The sequence below is a fragment of the Halichoerus grypus genome, chromosome 3 (genome assembly GCF_964656455.1).
Source record: "Halichoerus grypus chromosome 3, mHalGry1.hap1.1, whole genome shotgun sequence".
Lineage (NCBI taxonomy): Eukaryota > Metazoa > Chordata > Mammalia > Carnivora > Phocidae > Halichoerus > Halichoerus grypus.
The window spans coordinates 580,255-585,835 of record NC_135714.1 but is presented as its reverse complement, the minus strand read 5'-3'; the positions used below and the strand labels follow the sequence as shown (position 1 = coordinate 585,835).

General features: G+C 54.9%; 1 long non-coding RNA gene across 2 annotated transcripts; it reads right to left on the bottom strand.

Moving 5' to 3' along the window:
* Positions 1-401: 401 nt before the first annotated feature.
* On the bottom strand, positions 402-4,382 carry LOC144381313 (uncharacterized). Of its 2 annotated transcripts, none has more exons than XR_013446228.1 (2): positions 1,495-4,382; positions 402-1,414 (listed from the first exon to the last, which is right to left on the bottom strand). It is a non-coding gene; the product is annotated as an uncharacterized LOC144381313 (long non-coding RNA). The 2 variants fall into 2 exon arrangements; XR_013446227.1 differs by having other exon boundaries at positions 2,012-4,382.
* Between the last annotated feature and the right edge of the window lie 1,199 nt (positions 4,383-5,581).

Below are 5,581 nucleotides of genomic sequence, written 5' to 3'. Positions count from 1 at the left end.
CCACCGACAACGGGGTGCCGGGAGCCCTCCCCTGGTCTCCGTCCACTTGTGCGCGGCCCCGTGCTCGTGCCATTCAGGGCTCCCCTCGAGGACCCCTCCTGTGTCGCCCGGGTGTCCTCCCGGCACCTCCCCTGCGTCTTACTCCATGGGAGCTGTCACTGCGTGTAGCTGGTTTGGCTCCCCCGTGCGCACGCAGGTCACGTCCGTGAGCAGGGCTTTGCCTGTCCTGTTCACGGCCACATGCACGGCACCTGCACACATCCATACGGCAGATGCCAAAAATATATACATTTTAAGTAGGCGCTGGGGCCCAACGCGGGGCTTGAACGCACGACCCTGAGATCATGACCTGAGCTGGGATCAAGAGTCAGACGCCTAACCAACTCAGCCACCCAGGCACCCAAAAACATTTTTTAATGAGTGAATTGTTGCTACATATTCAACCTAAAAAGCCGGGCGTCAAAGTTCCGTGGCCCACGAGTGAGCAGTAATGGCGCTGACGGCAGACTTTTCCCCAGCAGCGCTGCGCACGGGGGAGCAGGCTCCCGCGCTGAGGGAAGATCGTCGCTGGGGCTCTGTGCCCGCCGAAGGGCCCTTCAGGACCGGAGACGAACAGTTCCCCACGTGCACAGATTCTAGGAGCTTATACTCCCGCTCTGAAAAGATCGTGAAAGCGTGCACGCGGGAAGGAGAAAACGGAATCCGCACAAAGCAATGGAGAGCAAAGGAATCACTCATTGGAAGGTTTTAAAAATAAGCTTTTTTAAACAACCATCTGAAACTTTAATGGTAATGATTTTGATTTTCATAATAATGATTTTAAATAACAACACAGAAGGGGCCTGTGAGCAAAGGTCGTTGGGGGCACCCTCTCTTCAGCACCCAAGGAGCCTCACAGCGGCGGCAGCATATCCCTTTTTGTGACCCTTGCCGTGGCAGGGTGACCCGAGGGGCCCGGTCAGTGCCCACCCGCTAGGGGCCTCCTGCCCTCTCCACCAGCTCTGCCAGAGAGCTCTGGAGGGAGACTGGCGAGCTGACCCCAAAACAGGTGTTGGGGACTGGATTGTGTCCCACAGAAAGTAAGACATGTCGACATTATGACTCCCAGGATCTCAAACAGTGACCTTAATCAGAGATAGGGTCGTGGCAGGTGTAATTAGTTAAGATGGGGCCACGCTGGTACAGGGCGGGCCCTTAGTCCATCATGACTCGTGTCCTTATAAGAAGATGAGCCACAGGAGGAGAGGAGGCCGCGTGGGGATGGACGCAGAGGCTGGAGGCCGACGCACCCAGGAGCACCTGGTCCGCAGACGGAGCGCCGCCCTGCGGGCAGCTCGGTCTCAGGCTCCTGTCCTCGTAACTGTGAGACAATCCACTTCTGCTGTCTGAAGGCCCCTGGCTTGTCACGGAAAACCTAGGAAACCAATACACCAGGTAAAGGTGGTTTTCTGTCAAGATTCTTGACTCAGAGAAATGTGACAAAATAACACCTACCCGCGAATGCCCGACCACCCTCCAGCGGTCCCTGCTCCACGCGGCAGCCTCCCAGGGTCCCACTCAAGTTCTTTAAGTCTGCTAAAACAGCACTGTTTTTATAAAAATGTGCAATATTATGATAACAACCCAAGAAATACAGAGAAGTACAAACAACTATAAAAGCAAGAAAGCATTCACTGTCCCACATCTGTCGCAGGCCAAGCTGGTGGCCGTCTGTGGGATGCACTCGAGGCACACACTCAGGGAGGGACCGGTGACGAGGGAAGCAGAGGAGTGAAGAGACAGGCGGTGGGCACATTATGTTAACAGAAGAAGCAGAAACGAGTGAACTGGGAAGGATGGAGGGCAGGCATTCGGGTGTTTGTACTGCAAGAGATGCTTGCTCCTGAGAAGTCCCTCCACATGAAGGAAGAAGGTTATGACCGCCAGTAAGAGGTCCCGGTCCACGTTCGCCCCCCGTGGCCGCCGGAGCCAAGCATTAGCCCTGGGCTGGCTTCAAACCACAGAAACTTACCTCTCCGTCCTGGAGGCCAGAAGACCGAGGTCCAGGTGTCCAGGGCGCTGCTCCGCCAAGTCTCCCGGGGACGGTCCCCCTGGCCCCTTCCAGCTGCTGGAGTTGCGGAGGGTGCCTGGCAGTCCTGGGCTTGGCCCGTCACTCCTCTCTCTGCCTCCCCCGTCGCGTGGCCGACCCCCTGTGTCTGTGCCCAAATGTCCCTCCTCCCTGTCGGGTTCGGGCTCATCCTAACAACCCGAGCAAGGTCGCGTTCTGGGAGTTAGGACCTGAACAAGTCCTCCCAGGGGACATGGTTGAACCCACTGCAGAGTCATTCTGGGCTTTTCTGAGACAAGTTTCTGTTATGGACGGCTGTGAGGGAGCGCCTTCCCGCACCCTTGTGGGGTGTGCTCCTTCTAATCCGTCAGCTTTCGTGGCAGCCGGGACTTTGCGGCTCTGTGGCTTGGGTTCCGATTTGCAGACTTGGTTGTACCACTCTCTGTTCTCCGTGACTCCTGGGCCGCGGAGACCCTGAGCCGGCTGGGGCCTCGGATCCAGACCCCGGGGGCACGCTGCTTTTTGTGGGTCAGAGGGATTCCTGGGTGCGTGCGGTGGGGAGAGGACTTTTGGGGGGTCTGCCGTGAGGGGCTGAGCACCCAAGCGTCCGGACTCTGCCGGCTCTGAGAAGGGGAGCCTTCCGTCCTCTGAGGCGGCCACGGCCCGATTTCCTTTCATAGATTGCCCAAAATATCTCTGCTGAGCTGTTTTGATTTGTCCTCTGGTGGAGGCAGTAAATTGTTGCCGTGGTGATGGTTCTCTTCCCCGTTCATGGTTCGTCAGCCCCCCAGGGGTTTGCTGCACTTTGACCTCCGCCCTGCAGGCAGAGCCCATTGGGGAGTTGGCTAGATTGTCTCCAGAGACAGATGCTGGGGAGCTCTTACACCCCAAACACCTGCCGCAGGGGGAGTGGGGAGGAGGCAGGAGGGGGGAAGCAAGTGACCGTTCGGGTTTTCAGCCCTTGGGGCTTGGCTCCAGCTTCCATCCGTTTTCTTTCTGGTGCCAGGCTATTTGTGCTGGACTCGAGTGACCCTTTGTGGGTCAAGACCTGACATCAAATGACTGAGGAGGGGCACCAGATGTCCCCCTTTCTGTCCTCCCCGACCTGCCCGTGGCCCCAGAGCACCTCTGGCTGAGCTGGACCCATAGGACCCTCTCAGGCATGAGGTGAGGTGGTCTTGCCAGGTTCCCTTGGGCTGGCTGGTCCTCATACTCCGACGAGGGCCCGAGCCTCCGCTCTGTCCCGGCAGCTCCCCCCTCCCAGCTGTGGGAACGGCTCCCTGCTTCCCCCACCCCCTCACAGGCCCCATGCGTTGCTCATGTTGTGAAGGGCATTTTCCAGGGATAAATGGTAACCGTTAGGCCAGGTTCTGCTGTGGTCACCAAAGCCCCAAACAGCAGTGGCCCCAAACCAAAGCCCAATCTTGCTCCTGCTCCTGCAGACCCACCGCACACGCTGTGGGGCACGTGGCCACAGACCCAGTGACTTAACACAGCACATATTTGGGCACGTGATTCCGACCATTTCCGTGGGTCAGGAATCGACTTGGCTGGGTTGTCCTCTGAGGCCAGCCCACAAAGGATCCATTTCCAAGCTTAGTGGCCGCGCAGTGTTCCGCTCTTTGCCGGTGGCGGGACTGAGGGCTTCAGCTTCTTGCTGGCTATCAGCTGGAAGCCGCCCTCAGCAACTCGCCACGTGGATCCTCCCCAAGCCAGCAAGGGGGACAGTCGTTTGGCTAGGTGGGCATTAAAATCTCATCAAAATGATGATCGTGGAAGTGACATCCCATTATGGTTGCATGTTCTACTGGTTAAAACATATTGCAAGGTCCCACTTATGCTCAGAGGGGACTCCGCAGGGCATGAGCACGGGGACAGGAGGTGGGGACCTGGAGTCTGGTGGCCACAAGAGAGTGGCCCCATGACTAACTCGGTGGAAGAGAGCACTGGAGGGCTTTGCCCCAGCAGTTCTGTGTTTTGCTTCAGGACTGACAAGTGCCTCCTGCCCAGTTCTCTGGCCTGGACTGATCTCTTGGGCTGACCCTAATGCAAGGGGTCTGTAGAACTGTACTCCTCCGTGTGATGGAAAGAGGAGCAGAACCAGACACAGGTCATTACAGAGGTCCTGCCTGCTCTATCTCTTGTCAAAAGATTACTTTTCCGGGGCGCCTGGGTGGCTCAGATGGTTAAGCGTCTGCCTTCGGTTCAGGTCATGATCCCAGGGTCCTGGGATGGAGCCCCGCATGGGGCTCCCTGCTCAGCGGGAAGCCTGCTCCTCCCTCTGCCTCTGCTTCTCTCTCTCTCTGACTCTCATGAATAAATAAATAAAACATTTAAAAAAAGATTACTTTTCCTAATTGTTTCTACTGTCTTATATTCTGATTTTTAAAGATATTTTATTGGTGCTAATATTGAGTCTGCAGACCCCTAATTTTCCGTGTAGGTTTCCATACGACCTACAGTCAGTCGTAAGGGTACGTTGGGCTGCTTTGGCGCAAAAACCCAGCACAAGATTGCGGCAAAGGCAGGAGCGTCATCGTCGTTTCTGACAGTATGTGCTTATGATGCTTTACTTTTTTTTTTTTAGGGGCTACTGGATTCAGATTGTTATATGTGTAGTAAAATGCACACAATGTAAGATTACCATTTTAGCCATTGTAAGTGTACAGCGTTGTGTGACCATCACCACACCGTTATTTGTGATGCTTACTGCCTACTTTTGGCTGATATTCTTTATCAAGTTAAGGAATTTTCCTCCTACTTAGAGTTTTCTGACAGGGTTTCATCAAAAATGTTTTTTAGGCAGTGATGTCAGTGAAAATGGTGGAATAAGGATCTTCAAAAACCAGCAAGTAAACTGGCGAAAAAAAAATAGAATCAACTTTATTGAAACTCTGGAAAATGATCAAAGATTTATAGCAACAGGTTAATGCTTGACTGAGAAAAAGCAGCTCAATTGTGGTCTGAGGGCTCTGGGCATTTGTGCTTTGCCCTTGGCCGGCCCCTCGCGCCTTGCTTGGTTGGCCATCACGAAAACCAGGTGTGGGTGCCTGGGGCCAGAGGGGGCAGAGTGGACCCTGTGTCCAAAGAACTGTCCTTCTTTGTTCTGATCTTCTGGGCACTCCCTGAAGGACTGTTGCAAAAAAGGCTTGCCTGTGTTTCACCCAACTAGGAGCTCTCCAGGATGGAGAAGTAGCTACGGGGGGAGGGGGCGATTACTGTTAAAACTTTTAAAGGCAATTGTATTAGCCACTGCTGCCTTTGGGGGCAAACAACAGACATACTGAAAAGCTTGGGAGGAAAGGCTGGGGTGGGAGCTCCTGTGGGTCTAGAGCTGCACACGCATTCCCTGGGCATATCCTCAGAACAGCCCAAGCGGCCTCATCTCTCATCCCTGGGTGACCTTCAGGCTCCATGCAAATGGCAGTGAGGGTGAAGGCAGAGTATTAAACTGCTTGGATGAGTGTTGAAAGTGTGCCCCAATCCACGCACGTGGCCCATCTGCAAAGACTGGGAGCTTTTGTGGTTTGGGAG